The sequence below is a fragment of the Papio anubis genome, chromosome 1 (assembly GCF_008728515.1).
Source record: "Papio anubis isolate 15944 chromosome 1, Panubis1.0, whole genome shotgun sequence".
Taxonomy (NCBI): Eukaryota; Metazoa; Chordata; class Mammalia; order Primates; family Cercopithecidae; genus Papio; species Papio anubis.
This window is the reverse complement of record NC_044976.1, coordinates 175,208,962-175,229,724: the sequence shown is the minus strand read 5'-3', so window position 1 is coordinate 175,229,724 and position 20,763 is coordinate 175,208,962.

The window sequence follows — 20,763 nt, the reverse complement described above, 5'->3', positions numbered from 1 at the left end:
GTGCTACACCTGGGTGATCTATCATTTCAGAATACCTTTTCCAATTCGGACACTGCCCAGTTTTGTCTAGAATATAAATCCCATTAAATCACAGGTTTTATGGCTACTGGCCAACAGGAATTTATTACTATTTATTGTACATGTAAAATTAATTTATAAAATTCAACTTTACATGGAAAAACCAGAATTGTTGTTAAACATATGAGAGTTTCGCATGGTATGATGGCTCACTCCTATAGTCCCACCACTTTGGGAGGCCAATGCAGGTGGCCTCTCTCCTCTGTGTGTGTATGTGTGTGTGTGTATAATTACCCTTATATGTTTTATATATGATATATATCATATACATATAAAATGAGAGTAATTAATGTGCTGTCATTATCACTGTCACCCATCCCTTGATGCTGTTGACCGTTGGCCATCCACTATGACACAGTTCTGTATTAGGAGATGATAAATATAAATGCTACTTTTGAGAGAATCGAAATCCATTCAGGAACATGTGACACAATACAAAAGAAGTGAAATTAGCAAAATATTTGTCTTTATATTCAGCTACAAATGAATGTGTATGTGGAGTTATCTGTGAGAAGGCAGTTGCTGAGATCTCAGACGTTACATTCAATTAAGACCAGTCTTATAAATGCTGTGAGCATTTTGATGAGTAGTCTTAACAGACTGTTACAATATTGACCTTCTGGGCCAAGTGTGGGTAAAGTCTTGCTACCTTGAATACTGCTGCCTGGATGCAAGGGTTGTCACTAGATAGGAGTCACCTCAAATTCTGATCTTATATTTATGAAATATCTTAAACCTATATACTTTCTATCCCATCAGTGGAGGGGATAAGTAACTGACATTTACTTCCTCCACTTTCACTTCAGATCCCAGGCTCTCTTTCCTCACAAGGAGCTTACTTCTCCAGTTTCCTGCTCCTGATTCTCTTCACTCAACATTTAGATCTACTCAAGTCAAATTTTTTTTCTAAAATAAGAAAATCCCTCTCGACTCCATATCGCTATTTATCTACTATAATCTTTTACTTTTTACTCCACTTCAAAGAGTAGTTTTATTCTCTCTCCATCTGTAACACTTATCAAACCACACTGAGCTGATCTAACCCCAACCTCTAAAGAAACCGTTGTCAAAAAGCTTGCCAACGATCTCAACACTTAATTCAATTAATATTTTTTAGTTTTATCTTACTTAACCTCATGATAACATTTAACATTTTGTATTATTCCCTTCTTTTTGAAGCAGTCTTCTCTGGGTTTCCATTATAATAGCATCTCCTTATCAACATCTACTTCTTCTTTTATAATTAACCCAGGGTTTTTTCTAGTATCAGGTGGCACTGCATTCCAGGAAAGTCACCCCAGTTTCCACTGTGAGTAACTGATTTAGGGGAGAACATGTGATGTAGTTCTCACTAATAAGGCACAGGGAGAGCTCTGTTAGACGGCTATGGGAAACTATCTTAGTCCTTAAATGAATTGTATGAGGAAGTGTGTCTAAAACTCTGATAGCCATCTTATAAGAAAAAAGAAGAAGCAGTATAACATAGTGATGAAGGGCATGAACTCTAGACTCTGATGTTCAAGTTCCAGTTCCCTCGGCAGGCTGTCTTATGACTTGAGTAAATTACTTAATCTCTCTGTGCTGACATTTCCCCATCTGTAAGATGGGAAAATGATGATAATAATAGTAACGCTTTAAGAGGGTTAGGATGAGGTTTAAATAAATTGATTTTTCTAAAACATTGAGCCTGGTACAGGAAAAATATTTAATTTTTTCCTGGTGCAGGAAAAAATAAATACACTTGAGAACAAAACCCAGTAGAGTGAAGTGTAGAACAAGAGAAAGAGTCTGTGCCCTAGAGGCTTCATTGAGCCATTGAACTGACTACTTCCCGGTAACTTGTCTTGTGAATAATTCTTGCCTTGAAAGCTACTTTTAGTAAGCTATTCTTTTATTTTTGAGACAATGTCTACCTCTGTCTCCCCGGCCTCAGTGCAGTGGCATGATCACAGCCCACTGCAGCCTTGACCTCACAGGTTCAATTGATTCTGCTGTCCCAGCTCCTCTAAGTGGCTGAGATCAGATACATTCCATGATTCCCAGCTAATTTTTGTATTTTTTTGTAAAGACGTGGCATGTTGCCCAGGCTGGTCTCAAACTCTTGGGCTCAAGTGATTCACCGGCCTCGGCCTCCCAAAGTGCTGGGATTACAGATGTGAACCACTATGCCAGGTTGGATATTCTTTTATTTTATTTTCAACTAAAAGCATCCAAACTAATACTTTTCATTCACTGGGGTTTCTTTTGTATGTATTTGACTCCTTCTTTGTCATATTTGAATGTGAATTAAGTATTGTCCACCCCATTGGGTTATAACTGCTCCATTGTTAGGTCCACTCCCCCATTAACTCAAGTTTTATGGTTTTAATTACAATATGCTCATGACTCCCAGATGTAAATGTGCAATGCAGTTCTCCCTCTTGAACTCCAAACCCACATAGAAAAGGATTGTTGTATTTGTTTTGGTGTCTCAGAGGCAACTCAAATTCTACATTTTAAAAACTTGGTTCATTATTTCTCCTTTTAGCAATTCCAAAGTCAGTACCCCATCCATACTCTCTTTCTCAGTGAATGCATTACCATTCCTTGAGTGGCCTAAGCTACAAGTTTAGGTGTTATCCTAATTCCGTCTCTTCTTCATGTATCCATATCTAAATCAATTATTTGATCTTGTCAAAAAATTCCAAGAGCAGTACAGAGACCACTATGGCTGGAGCAGAGTGAGGAAAGGAGAGAGACAGGAAGGAGCTTAGGTCAGAGCAGTAAGGTATAGTCATAGCACAAAGGCTTCATAACCTTGGGCTTTCCTCTTGATGAAATGGGAAGCCATGGAGATTGTGGGGGAGGTGGTACTGAAACAAAAACATAACATAACCTGGCTTCTTTGTCAATACTAGACTGATGATAAGGAAGGACAAAAGTGATCAAACAAATTAAGTTATTAAAATAATGTAGACAAACCATGAAGGTGGTTTGGGCCAGGGTTGTTGCAGTGATGTTGGTAGCAAGTGATTGCATTTTGGATATACTTTAAGAAAGCATCTATATGATTTGTTAATGCATTCATTGAGATGAAAGAGAAAGAGAGGAATCAAAGACTACATCAAGGTTTTGGTCCTGAGTAATTGAAAGTGCCAAGTTGCCGTTAACTGACATCAGGAAAGACTACAAAAAGAGCAGATTTTAGGAGGAAGTGTTAGAAATTTATTTTAATATGTTAGGCTCATGATGTCTATTTGTAACTCAGGTGGACAGTTTAAGTAGACTGTTCAGTAGAAACTTCTGGATTTAGAGGAGATCAAGCTGGAAATATAAATTTGGAAATCATCAGCCCATAGATGACATCTAAGACCATGAAACTGGATGTAAATGAAGGGGTTGAGAGTAGAGAGAAAAGAGAAATAGTTCAATAATTGAGCTCAGAGGTACTCCAATATTCTTGAGAGTATCTGAAGAACAAAGGAGATTAAGCAAAGGAGACTGAGTGAGAGAGATAGTAGGAAAGCCAGGAAAGTATGATGTTCCAGAATTCAAGTGAAGAAAGCTTTACAAAGATGTGGAAGCAAGCAACCATCAAGGCTTCTGATAGTTGAAGTCAGATGAAGATTGAGAATGGACCATCAGATTTAGCAACATAGAAGACAATGGTGATTTATGTTAGTTAAATTCTGTTTACTTTACTGTCACTATTTGGACTTTATCTTCTCTGGACAGTTTTCCGTGACTGTATAAAGCTGGATTTAAAAGCCCTCAATGTAAACCATATAACACCTGTTATTTTACACTCATACTAATGTTTTGAAATTGTCCTTTTACTTATCTGTCTCCTCTAAACAACATATGCAAGGGCAAGATTTGTTTGATTACTGCTGTGCCTTGCACAGTATCTGGCAAAGAGTAGGGGCAACCTTTGCCAAATGAAATTTAATTGAATTGTCTGTCATTTGTGCCAGATGTCCACCCTTGGCTGGTTACAAAGAGAGAACAAAAAGAGGGTGGATAGGAGGGAGTAGCCAGGTCTAAGTGGTATTAGTGATGCATCCTTTGATGACAAAGACTAACGTTGCTACCTCATTTGGTTTACTTTAGGTTCAGGGAAGCTTGTTAGGACAATCCAAAATGAGCTTCTGATAGAATATGTAGGTGTGCCGGTTACCTGAGGGCAGGAGAACAGCCCAAAATCAGCTAAGCAAGTTAGTGAGCAGTTGTTACTAGTCAGCCATGCCCAGTTCAACAAAATTTTATCAATGGATAGCTTGTAATTTTCCTACAGTTTTTATGAAAGAGCTGGTAACAAAGGGAATGAAATGTGCATAGCTCAATTCTATACATTTACTAACTGAAAAGTTGGCCAAGGGATACTAAGTCTTTTTTTGTTGTTGAAATCAAAGATTATGAATTGGTTTTCTTATCATTTATAAACATTTATTTTTTTTTCATATTTCCTTTTAGGGTAGAAACATTCCTAAAAATAGGCTATAAGACTAGTTATAGCAGTTAAGTTAGTAATTATGTGATAATATTATTAATATTTAAATGATTAGATAGTAATTATAGTAGATTATTTTAACTTCAAGAAAAGTAAATGGTATATATTAATGGTGAAAACTAACTCTACAGGATTTTTAGAAGACTAGTTAAATTTTTTTCTATAGGCAAGAGTAGACCTCTAATTTTTAACTTTTATATGATAAGTTAATTTTATATTTGTAATAGGTCACACTTACTAATTACTAAGTTACTCTCTTAAAAAAGCATTTTCAACATACTGAGGTTTACATTTCATATGTGTGCAACTGTGCCGATATCTGTCCAATATTTTATATAAATAACATAATATTGGAGAGACATTGGTGCATATAAATTAAAATTAGAATCATAAAACTCTCGCTAGGTTGAATGTAAACATACAGTGTAATAAGAATGACAAAATATAGAAGTAAAAGATTTCTAAAGCTACTTAAGAATGGTTTATAGTAGAATATGAAGAATGGCTAGTAAAAGCAAAATGGTAAAGTAAAATGACTCATTTCTAAAAAATGAACTTATCAGGAGTTATTCACCTGAATGAGTACTGATTCCTGCAAGGTAGTAACTTTGCTGGCTAAAAAGTTCATTGTTTGTTCAACATTTTCTGACCTCTTTGGGAATTTTGAGAGTGGCAGTATCATTTCATTAAATGTTTAATATGCTAAGGACATCAATTTACTAGAAAATATTCACTTGGATGGATTGGTACTTGTTTTAAAAATCTTTTCACCTCTTTATAGTAATGTAGGCTTCTTAAAGTATCTCTGTAGTGGGGTCTTAGTTTGACAGTATAATTCTGTAATCATTCTACTTGCAAAAGATCAAGAAACTTTATGGCTAGAATTCACTTTAGGGTTTATATTGCTTATGTTACTCTTCTTTTTCAGGACTTGTGCCATAGCACAGTAAATGGAGAATACAAGAACAACAATATCCAGAAATAAAAACACAAACAAACCAAAGCACCAACACCAACTCAAACTAGGCCCTTAGCATCAGAGTTTCAGTCAGCCAACATAAAGTAGGCTCTTTCTACACCCACCTCTGCTTTATTATCCACAGTGTTTTTCAGTCTTACTTCTATCAAAATCATCTAACTTATTGATTTGCTAACTTTTTTATTCTCCATTTCTGTGGTCCCAGTTTTCTTTTTCCTAAGATTTGTCTCTTCATAAAAGCAGGTGACCTCTGCAACTCATCTTGTCACTCTCTACCCTTTGTACCCAGAATAATGCCTAATACATACTAAGTGATCAACTTGGGTACCTCACCTTTCTTCCCCAATGTCCTTTTCCTCTTTCCCTTTGTCCCATTCCTAACTTCCTCCCTTGAGTCAAAGCCTTTCTCTTCTATAGCAGGCAACAGATTAAAAAAGTCTCATCATCAGATTAGAGGAAATAAATTCCAACTTTATAATTGGAAAGAAAGAGTAATAGCTTGATTTCTATTGCCTACGGTTGCTACAGGAAAATTGAGCAAACATTTTTTCACAAAACACTGAATCCTCCCTTTCTTCTTGAGTATAGGCTGGATTTAGTAAGTTGTTTGCAAAGAATAGAGTATAGGAAGGGGTGAAAAGTTACTTTGTGGTGCAGAAAATTGGCAGTCGCTATCTTAACCAAGTGATCAAAGTTAACTTTCCCAGTGATATAATTTTGATACTATGTACCCTTGATATGATGTGACGAGAATGGCACTTCCCTGATGTGATATTCTTCCCCAGACCAATAGCCCCAGTCTAAGAATAAGAAACGCATCTGACAGGGCCAGGCGGGGTGGCTCATGCCTGTAATCCCAGCACTTAGGGAGGCCGAGGTGGGCGGATCACGAGGGCAGGAGATCAAGACCATCCTGGCTAACACGGTGAAACCCTGTCTCTACTAAAAATACAAAAAATTAGCCGGGCGTGGTAGCTGGCACCTGTAGTCCCAGCTACGCGGGAGGCTGAGGCAGGAGAATGGCGTGAACCCGTAAGGCGGAGCTTGCAGTGAGCCAAGATCGCACCACTGCACTCCAGCCTGGGCGACAGAGCGAGACTCCGTCTCAATACTACTACTACTACTACTACTACTACTACTACTACTACTACTACTACTACTAAAATAAAAAGCATCTGACAAACACAGAATGAAGATCATTCTACCAAACACGTGCCCATTGCTTCTCAAGCCTGTCAAGGTCATCAAAAGCAAGGAAAGACAAGAAACTATCACAGAACAGAGAAGACTAAGGAGGCATGATATCCAAATGTGATGTGATACTGTGGATGGGATCCTGCAACAGAGAAAGGATATTAGAGAAAAACTGGTGGACTCCAAAAACAGTCTAGTGTTCAGTTGACAGTAATATACCAATGTTGGTTTGTTGTGATGAATGTGCTGTGGTGTTTATATAAGATGTTAACAATTAGGGAAACTGGATGTGGAAAATCTGTATACTATCTTTGCAACTTTTATGTAAATCTACAACTCTTCTGAAATAAAAATATTTTATTTTACAAAAGCAACTAGGAAATTCTAGCTTGATGTCTCCTCCAACTTTGTAGAGATTTTGCCAAAATATTACATTCTTTTATAATCCCGTTTCTATGGGAATCATAATTTTAAAGTCTGTTTTTTGGTGGCATAGTAATGCATATAAAAATCTAGTACATGTATTTCAGCAAATGAACTTAATCAGCAAATTAAAACATTCTACAAGAATTGTCATTTTTACTGTTGTCCCGTTTTGTATATTTTGCTGATAGCTGCCATTTCTCCAGCGACTATTAGGATATCATTAAAATCCTGAGTTAACATGTTATTTGAATATCTCTTAGATACTTTGACACATTAATTCATAATGGACCGTGGTAAGACAATTACTACACTTATTGATGGAGAGGAAAAAGGAAAATATGGGTGACCCTTGAGCAACTCAGGGATTAAGATCACTGCCCTCTGTATAGTCAAAAACCCACATGTAACTTTTGACCCCCCAAAAATGTTAACTACTAATAGCCTACTGTTGGCAGAAGCCTTACCAATAAAACAGTTAATTAACATGTTTGTATGTTTTGTTTGTTCTTAGCTACTGGAGTTACCTAGGTTTTAATTTAGGAGTGATCACAGCAATTACTAGTTCAGGAGAGAGCTAAAGCAGCCAGTTTATTCCCAAATATTTCAGGACTGCTTGGGAATCCTGGCAAATGGCTTTGCTCATCTCAAGGTATTTCAGAAGTGAGCATTATTGACAATACGATTAAGTGACCAGGCTTTGATCTGAAAGTCAAATGGTATTGTGCTTCTTATGACAGAGAAATTAAGATGAGTATACTGTTTTCTTACAAGAAAACTAGAGAAAATAAAGTGATACTAAGAAAACCATAAGAAATAAAATGTATTTATTATTTACTAAATGAAAATGGATCATCACAAAGGTCGTCTTTCTTACTGTCTTCACATTGAGTAGGCTGTGGAGGAAGAGGAAGAGTTGGCCTTGCTGTCTCAGGGGTAACAGAGGTGGAAGAAGGGAAAGAGGAAGAGAAGAGGTAGGCACACTCATTATAACTTCTATTGAAAAAAATTCACATATAAGAAAACCCGCACAATTCAAACCTGTGTTATTCAGAGTCAGATGATACTAGCTTTTCTTTATTAATTCCTCTGTTGTTTGATTCACTACATAAACTTGTATTCCTAATGGAATATTGCTAATTCAAAACACTTGTAAAGAAGGGTTATCAGTTGAGATAAAATTGAGCATCAATGGACATTATACTGTTGCTAAGCATTAACAATAGTCTGTTTTAAACGGGTTATATAATGAATAAGTATTGTAGATACAAGAAAGACAATTGCTTAAAATTGACATTTATAAAGCTCTATCTGTGAATTAATTGAATAGATTCACAGTGTCCTAAGATGGTACAAGTTACTAAAATTTTGAACTTCAATTTTGACCTTAGTTAATAAGTAATTTTTTTGCTACATCAGTTTTTTAAAACATTTTTTCCATTAGCATGAGCTTTTAGAGGAACAATTATTTATGGTTTTAAAAATTGCTGGCTTGCTACTATTTACATTCATTAACTGCTAAGCACTCAGGGACTATGTGCCTCAGGGAACTGGGGTAATTGTCCATGCTAACCAAGTAGAGTGATAAAACGTTTAACAAACGAAACTTTCCACTTCTACTTCCCTTGTAGGAAGTTTATTAACATTTATAACCACCATGATGTTAGGAATCAACATTTATTAAAAACCACTTTATGTGACAATACTGCCAGCTTCATGCCAACTCTTGAGACTGAAGAGACTATTTGGCAGTAAGAATGAATGAGCTTTTTTCTTAGCTACTGGAGTTTCCTAGACTTTAATTTAGGAGTGATCACAGCAATTACTATTTCATGAGCACTAAAGCAGCCAGTTTATTTCCAAATATTTCAGGACTGCTAGTGAATCTCAGTGAATGGTATTGCTCATCTCAAGATATTTCACAAGTGAGAAGTATTAACAATGATACAGTGGCCAGACTTTGATCTGAAATTCAAAGTGTCTTTTATGACAGAGAAATTAAGATGTGTTACTTTCATTTCCCTGTTACACAGCAGCTACATATATGTACTAGGTGTAATATCTTTTACCATTGATTTAAAGGAGTGTAGAAACTTGGGAAAGTCACTGAGGCTTTCTGATTATTGTTCACTTCATCTCTAGTAAGTGGGGAAAACAATACAAATCCCATAGGTCACTGTAACAAAAAAATAATTAAATGTATATAAAAATGCTTTAAAAAATGTAAAGCATGCTGATACGGTTTGACTCTGTGTACTCATCCAAATGTCATCTTGTAGTTCCCATAATTCCCACACGTTGTGGGAGGTACCTGGTAGGAGATGATTGAATTATAGGGGTGGGTCTTTCCTGTGCTGTTCTTATGATAGTGAATAAGTCTCACAGATCTGATGCTACTATAAGGGGTAATTTCCTTGCACAAGCTCTTTTTGCCTGCTACCATCCATGTAAGTTGTGGCTTGCTCCTCCTTGCCTTCTGCCATGATTGTGAGACCTCCCCAGCCACGTGAAATTGTGAGTCCAGTTGAACCTCTTTCTTTTGTAAATTGCTCAGTCTCAGGTATGTCTTTATCAGCAGTGTGAAAATGGACTAATACAGTAAATTGGCACCAGTAGAGTGGGGTGTTGCTGCAAAGATACCTGAAAATGTGGAAACAGCTTTGGAACTGGGTAACAGGGAACTGGGTAACTGTTGGAACAGTTTGGAGGGCTCAGAAGAAGACAGGAAAATGTGGGAAAGTTTAGAACTTCCTAGATACTTATAGAATGGCTTTGACAAAAATGCTGATAGTGACATGAACAAAAGGTCCAGACTGAGGTGGTCTCAGTTGGAGATGAGGAACTTGTTGGGAACTGGAGTAAAGGTGACTCTTGTTATGTTTTAGCAAAGAGACTGGTGGCATTTTCCACCTGTCCTAGAGATTTGTGAAACTTTGAACTTGAGAAAGAAGATTTAGGGAATCTAGTGGAAGAAATTTCTAAGCAGCAAAGCGTTCAAGAGGTGACTTTGGTGCTGTTATAGGCATTCAGTTTCAAAAGGGAAACAGAGCATATAAGTTAGGAAAATTTACAGCCTGACAATGCAATAGAAAAGAAAATCCCATTTTCTAAGGAGAAATTCAAGCCAGCTGCAGGAATTTGCATAACCAATGAGGTGCCAAATGTTAATCCTCAAGGCAATGGGGAAAATGTCTCCAGGGTATGTCAGAGGTCTTCACGGCAGCCTAGTCCCAGAAACCTAGGGAAAAAAATGGTTTCATGGACTGGGCCCACGGTCTCCATCTTGTGTGCAGCCTAGGGACTTGGTGCCCTGTGTCCTGGCCACTCTAGCTCTGATTAAAAGGGGCCAAGATACAGCTCAGGCTGTTGCTTCAGAGGGTTGAAGCCCCAAACCTTGCCAGTTTCCACATTGTGGTGAGCCTGCAGGTGCACAGAAGTCATGAATTGAGGTTTGGCAATCTCCTCCTAGATTTCAGATGATGAATGGAAATGTGTGGATGTCCAGGCAGAAGTTTGCTGCAGGAATGGGGCCCTCATGGAGAACCTCTGCTAGGGCAGTGTGGAAGGGAAATGCTGGGTCATATCCCTTATACAGAGTCCTTATTGGGACAACACCTAGCAAAGCTGTGAGAAAAGGGCCACTGTCCTCCAGACCAGAATGGTAGATCCACCAACAGCTTGCACCGTGCAACAGTTTACACCTGTAAAAGCTGCAGATGCTCAACTCCAGCCCATGAAAACAGCTGGGAGGGAGGCTACAGCCTGTAAAGCCACAGGGACAGAGATGCCAAAGACCCTAGGAACACACCTCTTGGATCAGCATGACCTGGACATGAGACATGGAGTCAAAGGAGATCATTTTGGAACTGTAAGATTTGACTTTCCTGCTGGATTTTGAACTTGCTTTGGGACCTGCAGCCCCTATGTTTCGGCCAATATCTCCTATTTGGAATGGCTGTGTTTACCCAATGCCTGTACCCCCATTTTATCTAGGAAGAAACCAGCTTGCTTTTGATTTTACAGGCTCATAGGTGGAAGGGATTTGCCTTGTCTCAGAAGAGAGTATGGACTTGGACTTTTGGGTGAATGCTGAAATGAGTTAAGACTTGGGGGGACTGTTGGGAAAGCATGAGTGGTTTGAAATGTGAAAATATGAGATTTGGGAGGGGCCAGGCATGGAATGATATGGTTTGGCTCTGTGTCCCCACTCAAATCTCATCTTGTAGCTCTTATAATTCCCATCTACTGTGGGAGGGACCCACTTGGGAGATGATTGTATTATAGGGGTGAGTCCTTCCTGTGCTGTTCTCATGATAGCCAATAAGTCTTACAAGATCTGATGGTACTATAAGGGGGAGTGTCCTTGCACACGCTCTTTTTGCCTGCCACCATCCACATAAATTGTGACTACTCCCCCTTGCCTTCTGCCATGATTGTGAGGTCTTCCCAGCCACATCAAACTATGAGTCCAATTAAACCTTTTTCTTTTGTAAATTGCCTTTATCAACAGCTTGAAAATGGACTAAAACACATGCATTGGCTTTTCTTCCTGATATTACCCAAAATACACAGGAAAAGGATGAAGAAAGAAATTAGTTTTTCAACCTTCTTTGTTTTGTTTTGTTTTACTACTTTTGCCACTTCACACATATGAATACAATATTTAAAAAAGATATCTAAATTGTTTCAATCAAGAACAAAATCATCCATTGTTAATCTCTTTCAAGAAAATGGAAACAAATGAGTCAGTAGAGACCTCGGTGTTTTCATTATTTGCTTTGGTATATAAAGAGTGTGGGTTTGCAAAGATACCAGATTCTAAATATTTAACTTAATATATAGCATTTAGATTTGTAATTTAATTCAATCACTTCTGCACACTTGGTGCCTAATTGGTTTTTTTATTACATAATCATTTCTCCATTTGGATCTCAGAATGTAAACCAAAACCTTTCTTTGGGGGGTGTTTCTGCGTGTCTGTGTATGTCTGTGTGGGCTTGAATGTTTTACAAATATTTGGTACTTAGTAGATTATTTTTTTCCAAGCAGATGTTCATCAACTACTTCCATGAATTTGTGTTTACACTGATTAACGATAAGAACAACATTTATGGATGAAAAATAGATATCTTTATTATTTTAAAAAATGACTCACTGAATTCCTCTTGAAAAATTATAGTGTTTTTAATCCTGATGAAAATGTATAGACTGTATAGAGGTTTTTCAAAGTCATTATTCTGATGACTTTATTTAACAAGAATTTCAGATAAGTAAAATTTTAAAATGCTAATTAACTCAAATTCTGCATCTGCATTATGTAGTTATAAATGTATATTTTACCCCTCAAGTGTTAAACACCTTTTATTCGTCAATTACAGACTGACCAAATCTCTATATTCATTTTGTCTATTTTGTCTGTTCAATACAGGTGAAGTATGTACATGTTTCCTGGCTGGAGAACCACTTATTTGTTTAATATTTATTTTTAAACTAAAGAATAGAGAAAATAAATTTCAAAACATCAGAGTCCAATAAAATATGTGACTAAAATATGTATATAAAATACTGCACTAAAACAGTTCACAGTCATCAGTAAATGCATATCCATTAACTGGTAAGTTACTAAATTCATACCACTCAGCAGCACTGTAATGCTGACTAATAAAAAATCAGCATTTTTAATAAGCATTATGGTATTCTCTGATCTGGCAGGAAAGTAATCAGGTGTTCACATGCCTAAGGTGAGGGCTAATAGGTGCCTCCCAAATTCTTGCACCACCTTTACTTCCCCAGGGAAAATATCACTAAAAGGTTAGACATGTAGAGGAGTACAATGTAATTTGAATTTTGAATCTCCTTTCCTTGTCCCTTCATAAACTGAAATCTACCTGTGGATCCTCATTTGATAAGCAAGTTGAATTATGACTTTGAGGCAGCTGATCATCATGTGTGGAGTCAAACTCAAGTCCTAGTTTAAGTCAAAACCTTTAAAACTAGTGACTGGTTGAGAAAATGAATAGACTACTACAACACATTGACAATTTTAAGCAATTCATTGATTGCTTAAGATCTAATGCATAGCATATGTCAAGGCCAGATTAAGAAACATAATCTTCTAACAGGGAATCCATGTAACTGCCTTTAGTCACTAAGTATTGGAATTTCGGCCCAGCCCTGTTGTCATCTCTCTGAGGAAAACAAAGCAATAGGGGGCATGATTCTTGCCCTCAAGTGCTAGCTTCACATTCACAGAGATGACACAAGAGTGTGTTTAAGACTGAAACTGCATATTTCTCAAGAACAATCAGAATTTGAGAAATTGAAAGATATATTTGGGAAGAGTACCAGAGAAAGTTTCCTGAATAAGTTGGCTCTTTAAGGGGATCTTAAAGAGTGAGTAAAAATTAGTGAGTAATTCTCAGCCCTGGCTGTACTTTAGAATTGTCTAAGGATCTTTTAAAAACTACCTGGGCCCCACCCTTAGAAATTGTGATGTAATTGGTCTAGGGTTGGGACCATGATTTTTTTTACAGTTTCCCCAAGTGATTTTAATATGCTGGCAGGGTTGAGAACTTTGTAGTAGGACAATGAAGAAGGGAAAGAGAAGAGGAAAAGTAAAAGTTTAAGAACATGTGGCAATTCATCAATAAAAACATTTATTGAATATCTAATTGATGCTAGTCATTGAACTAGGTGGTGGGTAAAATACAAATAATTGAGAAGTGATGCTTGATGTTTTCTATCTAGTAGAGAGATTCACATATAAGCAAATTATTACAATGCCATATGATACTTGTATATGTGTGTGTATATCTTTTTCTCCTGTGCTTCATAGCACGTTACAGGAGAATGATTATTGTATTTTTGCTGCTTAGAGCACTGGTTTTCAAAATTGGTTACAGATTGGATTCACTGGAAGAGCACTAAAAAGTACTGATGTTTCCATCCCACACCCAGAAATTTTAATTTGATTGGTTTTGGAATCAAAATTTTAATATAAAAATGAAAACAAGCCCCAAACCTCCCTAGGTTATTCCAATACACAGCACTGGACTAGAGAGACTGGCCTGACAGAAGTGAAAGATGCATTTAGGAGTCAGGTTGCCAGGCAAAACAATATTGAATGAAGCCTGGATCCAAGCAGAGATCTGGGGATTACTACACTGAATGAGTTGCTGTCCTTGATGGTTCTCTGTGATCCAATGAAAGGGGAATTTTTAGAAGCATTCTCTGGCAACAAAATGAAGAGTAGATTATGGGAAGGGGTTCCCAAAAGTGATCTGTCCATTAGGCACAATAGCCATAGTGCTTAGGGGCCCAACAAAATATATTAATGTTCTTTCAAATCAGAAATAACAACTTCTATGTAGAAGAAACTGTTTTATACACAATAATAGCATATTGATCTTTTTTTTTTTTTACCAATAATAGAAAGATATATTTCTTGGTAAGTGTGTATGTGTTTGTATAAAATGGAGGAAAGGACCCACAAAGGCAAAAGTGCTTTCATCCAGTGGAAGTCATATCACAGCTCTGGATTACAGGAGAACCTGGTCTCAACTAATTTCAATTTCTGTCAGATATATTATTTGTACAAATAAACAAGCATTTGCATTCTTATTTCTCTGAATTTTTCCACCTTGATTTCTCAGAAGTGGAATGCAAGGACCATGTCTTTTGTCTTATTAGAATATCTAGTTCCATGCTGGAGAGAACCAATTGAATGAAACAAAACGTCTGGTTTCAAAAGGCTATATGCTGTTACAGGACACATGATGGTCCCTCTGTCTAGATACTTTTAACTTTTAGGAGTTCCAACCATAGAACTCCTAATTTTCCTTCAAAACTTACCTAAAATTTTTGAGCTCTATGTGCAACTTTCTGTACTTTGTCCTGCCACCTGCCTGAAGTAATCACTGTGATGTCCATCCATCATCATTTTGTTCATCCATTGTTGCACATTCACCATGCATTATGGCGAGTTAAGTGTGGGTCAGTCTCTTCCAACATGACCCTCGATATACCTCATTCTGGTTTATTCACTCCTATGTTCTTAGGCTCTTTCATAATTCCTAACATATAAAAGATGCCCCTAAATATTTATCCATTAATGTAGTAGATAAATATGTTATTAAATGTAAAACTGTATAAATTTGGACTATTCTTTGGAGAGAAATCCAGCAAATGAATTGAAGTTCTGGTTAACAAATTTTTTTAACACAATGAAATGAGGTTACTTCTCAATTTATACTTCAATAAGCTAGGACATAAATAGATGAAGAATGTTAATTAAAACCTTACAATTCTTGATAAACCTCAAATAATTGTTTTCTCTTTAACAGTTAGACTTGATCATTTCAAAATAGAAAGGCCTTAGCAAGAAACCATCATTCCTTGAACTTTTATTTTGAGTAAGATTTTGGACTTTGCGGCATGTGATACACTTACTTTTCTGCCAGAGCTGGAAGATATGTAGACCAGTATTGGCCACACATCTAAAGAAACTTGAAGAGTGTAAACAAATCATTCTACTATCAATGAAAATCTTTGTTCATAAACTTTTTTTAAAAAACATCTGTTCACATTTAAAATATGTTTTCTTTATCTCAAGTATGATCGGACTGAAGATCTGGCTGCTTATTTGTATTTTCCAGAAAGCACTAAGTTTCAGACTGCTATTTCAGCTGGGGCACATATGTAAAAACTGATTCAATTAAAGGAAGAGGAATATTTGACTTATTTTTAATCAGTGGGGTAGCTATTTTTAATCTGTCCCCTAAAGAACAGTTGCACTGACTGTAAAGTAGTCCACCACAGTTGGATCTTAGTGTCAATTATGCTAGTTTCCTCTCTCTAGAAAGTATGCTGCTGCATTTTACAGTGTATTTGTAGGTTGAGGTCAAAGATGATCTCCTCAAAAAGTAGACACTAAACTGAAATCGAGGAGGCAGGATAATTTATTCACCTGAGTTGGGAGTTTCATGAGTTGCTAAGGAAAGGTCTGGAGAAGGAACTGATGGAATAATAGATCAGATCAAATAATAGAAGAAAGATACCATAAGAGGAAGAGATGGGGAAAATAGGAAAGATTTGGATGATCCAGAGGAAATACACTTGAACACTGACTAACTACTCAATAAATGATAGCTATGCTGATTTACAGCTGCAGAAATTGGGATAGACATTGGCAAGTATAGACTTCCACTCTAGCGTTGTTGATGCTTATACATCTGTTAAGTAATGGAGCTTAAAGTCTTAGCCCTGATTTTGCTTTTTTGTTTGTTTTCTGGTTTATTATATAACATGATTAACTTGTTAGAAAAATAACTAAAATTTTGTTCAATAAACTCTTAACTTTATTCTGAAGAAGACTATAAAAGCAATTACATTTGTATTTGTGGCAAAAGCAGCCAATGTACTGAAGTCTGTGGATGTTAGAAGGCCTTGATTATTAAGCTTTACATTTTTGGAACTTCCTCATAATTAGCAGAAATGGACCTTCTTGCAAGGGCAACCTGGGCTCAGAACATCCTGGGAACAATTGATCTGCCACTTCCTATCTCTTGGGCTCAGAATTTCCTGCCTTTTTAGCAAATGAACAACTGAATATTGGCTCTAGACTCAGGGATATATGGAAGAAGGCCCCCACCCCATACATGCTCCATACACTCACGAATACATGCACTGACATCTGTGAGCTGAACTCTGTGTAGGAATTGCCATGAAGGACACATCATTATAATTTGCATATCAGCCAGGTCCCAGTAAAAAACAGATTGCACAAAGTGAGTCATTTAAAGAGAGTTTAATAAAGGGACTATTTACAAATATGTGGACAATGTTTCAGAAAAGTAAACAAAAGTTAGTGCAATATTCTGGGAAGAATTTATCATCTTTAGCCCTGAAGGGAGGGTTAAAGGATGGAAGGAATTATCAGGACCCAGAGAGGGAGAGAGAGTGATTTAGAGAAGCCTCTTGAGTTTGTTAAGGGAATGCAGTCACCTCGGGGCAACTTTGCTGGGAGGAAACCCAAGAGGAAACTATTCTAAGCTCACCTTTCTCATGCCTTTTATATCTCTGTCAGTCTCCCAAGGGCTGAATCCAACCAGTCCTTATCGCACATATTGCTTTGGAAGAAGTAGGATATATATACTGTATGTATAGGGTCACATTCCAGCCACTTCCACCCTACTCCTTTTTTTTTTTTTTTTTTTCTCTTTACTTCGGTCTTGTGTGGGTAAAAAAATTTACATCCTTAACACTTGAGATAGACAAAGTCCTATTTACTACTGTTTCATTGTTGGATGATGTCAATTTTTGTCACATTGTCACCTAAACATAAAATATTAACCATAATCAGGGCTTTTCAAATAAAGTAGTAGAAAAGAAAAGGGAAATGGGTGACAGTGAAGAAAACAAGGAATATAAAACAACGACTATTCTTGTTTCTGTAGCTGGCACAAATCTTAGCTTGATTAATTATTGCTTATTTCCTCTACCACTTAGGTCCTGATGCCAGGTCAGAGTACTTCACCTAATAGGTTACCCAAGCCTTCTTTCCAGTTGGATCTGAATTCTTGGTAGACCTATCTTTATTGGGGTGCCATAATTTCCACTGTATTTCTGGTAGAAGCCATCCTCTTTATATATTGGGACTGAAAACCCCTCTGAGATGGTTCCTGAGTGAGGGGTGCATGGGGTGAGGCTGGAATATTCTTGGACATAAGCCCATTGTGCGTTTTCTTTGCTGTTAAGATGTGTTTTCTGATTTTACACAATGTCCCCCGAGACAACTGATGAGGTGATAGATAAGATGTTCTCTAGATTTGCAAATGATACTAGCAGAAATGCTTTAGGAAGAGAAAACATTTTACAACAAGAATACGTGTCTACCTTTCCATGATGGGGGCGGGGGTTCAATATAAGTAGTCTGCCACCATGTAGCCAGCTGATCACCTGATGAGTGATGCTATGTAGAGGCCTGATGTTGGTGTCTCCTACTGGCAAGTTGGGTGCTCAACAATGACAGCCCGACTGACCTTCTTGAGTGGAAGTCCATGTTGTTGACTCTATTTATAATATCTGTTTCTGCCATCCTGGCCACTTTGGGCATGGACACTTTGAGTGAAAGCTGGTATTGTTGTGGAAAGATATTAGCTGACATTATGTTTGGCTCATCCTTCTGGTGGGTATGGAACACAAACAAAAATTACTCTGTGCTTACCTGAGATGTCCATTTTCTGACTGTCTTATGACAAACTTCCAACCTTGCTCTTTTTAAAGTCTCTATCAGTTAACTAACCTCATAGTGGCTTAGCAGAAGAGTAGGTAAAAAAATAAATATTCCAACTTCACTCTGCTGTCCTCCACTCTCCCGCTGGTGTCTCCTACTGGCTAAACCATCTGGGAGCTGGGTGGCAGGGGTCCTATTGATGCAGTTCACATGAGTCGGGCACCCAGGGCACAGAGTAAGATGGATAAGGGGGAAGGGACTATCCAGAGGGATTCAATTTGCTTACCTGAAATTTAGTTCTAATACCAAGTACCACATTTAGACTTCCTTTGGGAAAAATAAACACAGACACATATACACTGCACCTTTTACACATTTATTAAGGTGAGACATATAAATAACATGTAAGCCAAAGGAGCAAGTCCGTCCGTACATTGTATAGTTCTTGAAAAAGACCAATATCTCAGGGTCACAGATGGAAATAAGATTTGGTGACACAGCACACGCTTTAGATTCAGGAGTCCTGGCTTGGAATTTTGGATTAAATATAAAATAGCTCAATGACCTTGAACAAATTATTTTCCTTTCTGGGCATCAGATTCTTCATATTTTAAACGAGCACAATAATGAGGAGGATTAGCAACATATAAAAGTAGCTACAAAGTATTTGACACATAGTAAATGACAGCTACTATTATCTAAGAAGGCAGTGCAGTTCTAAGTGGAAGCATAGAGTAAATTAGAAAAACAGCCATTATTTAGGTAGAAACAAAACAAATGTGTCAATATAGTTTAAGATCTTAAGAACATGTAAAAGAGGCCAATAAGAATAATATTGGCCTGGGTGTGGTGGCTTCTGCCTGTAATCTCAGCACTTTCGAAAGCTGAGACTGGTAGACTGCTTGAGTCCAGGAGTTTGAGATCAGCCTGGGCAACCTGGAAAAACTCCATCTCTACCAAAAATACAAAAAATTAACTTGGCATGATGGTGCATGCCTGTAGTCCCAGCTACTAGGGAGGTTGAAGTGGGAGAATTGCCTGAGCCAGTGGAGGTCAAGGCTTCAGTGAGCTGTGATCACACTACTGCACTCCAGTCTGGGTAACAGAGTGAGACCCTATCTCAAAACAATAATAATAATTAGAAAATTACTTTTCAGGCTTTTTTCCAATTTCCTTTCAGCTTAGTGTTTGCCAGAATCATTCATGCCAGCACAGAGAATCTTGAGTGCTATATGTGCTTATGCTTTACACTTAGAAAAGTAGCTCAGAATGGGTTCATTAAGGTCAGGATAGTGATGGCTTAATAACTGATGTGCTCGATGCACATTTGTCATAAACATCTGGATTGTTTTATAAATTGCTGGGTTTATAAATACGAGTTTCAAAATTCATTTTGTATAGCAGGTGATTTTTATATACACAAACACTAGTTTGAACTATTTGACTAGTTTAGCATGTCTAAGGATGTTAGTATATATTCAGAACTATGCATAAAATTACAAGAGATGCTCCACAATACACTTGTGAAGATTTTTATACAAAGAACCTGAATATTAGTATACAAAGACATATAATTTTTGTGTCTAGGATTAATGATAAAAAAAATCAGATAAAAACTGTCAAATAGCTTATTAACCTATTTAAAATGCTGAATTAAAAAAAAAAAGTCATGAAAGAATTATATGACCAGAGAAACTATCCTTTGAAAATAAGGCTAAAATGAGACAATTTCAGGTAATCACAAGATGAGAAATTTTGTAACTAGCATGTCTACACTATTAGAGATGCTAAAGGAAGCTGATGGGACATGAAATCACATGGAAACTCAAAGAGGAACGAAGAGTTCCAGAAATAGTACATTGTGAATTATGAAAGACTGTACAACACACATGGGTGTACACACACACACCCCCAGCAATTATACACACATACCTAATAGTTTTCTTAATTCTTAAAAGGTAAATAGCATTGCTGAGTTTGTTGTGTATGTGCATGCAGTATGTATGGCAACGATGTCACTGAAGATGGAGACAGTAAATGAAAATCTACTATTACAAGTTTTTTATATTTTAATGAGGCTAATTTGATATCAACTTTGATTACAATAATTTAGATTAGAAAAAATTAAAGATGCATATTGTAATATTCAGAGAAACTGCTAAAACATAATGCATTAAACTAAAAAATAATTGACATAGAGTACTAGAGTGATTTGATTAAGAGAATACAAGAATGAAGGGATAGAGGAAGAAAAACAGGTAAGACAAATCAAAAACAAATAGCAAAATGGCAGACATTAAAACAACCATGTCTATAGTCACCCTAAGTAAAACATATTAAACATCTCAATCAAAAGGTAGACATCGT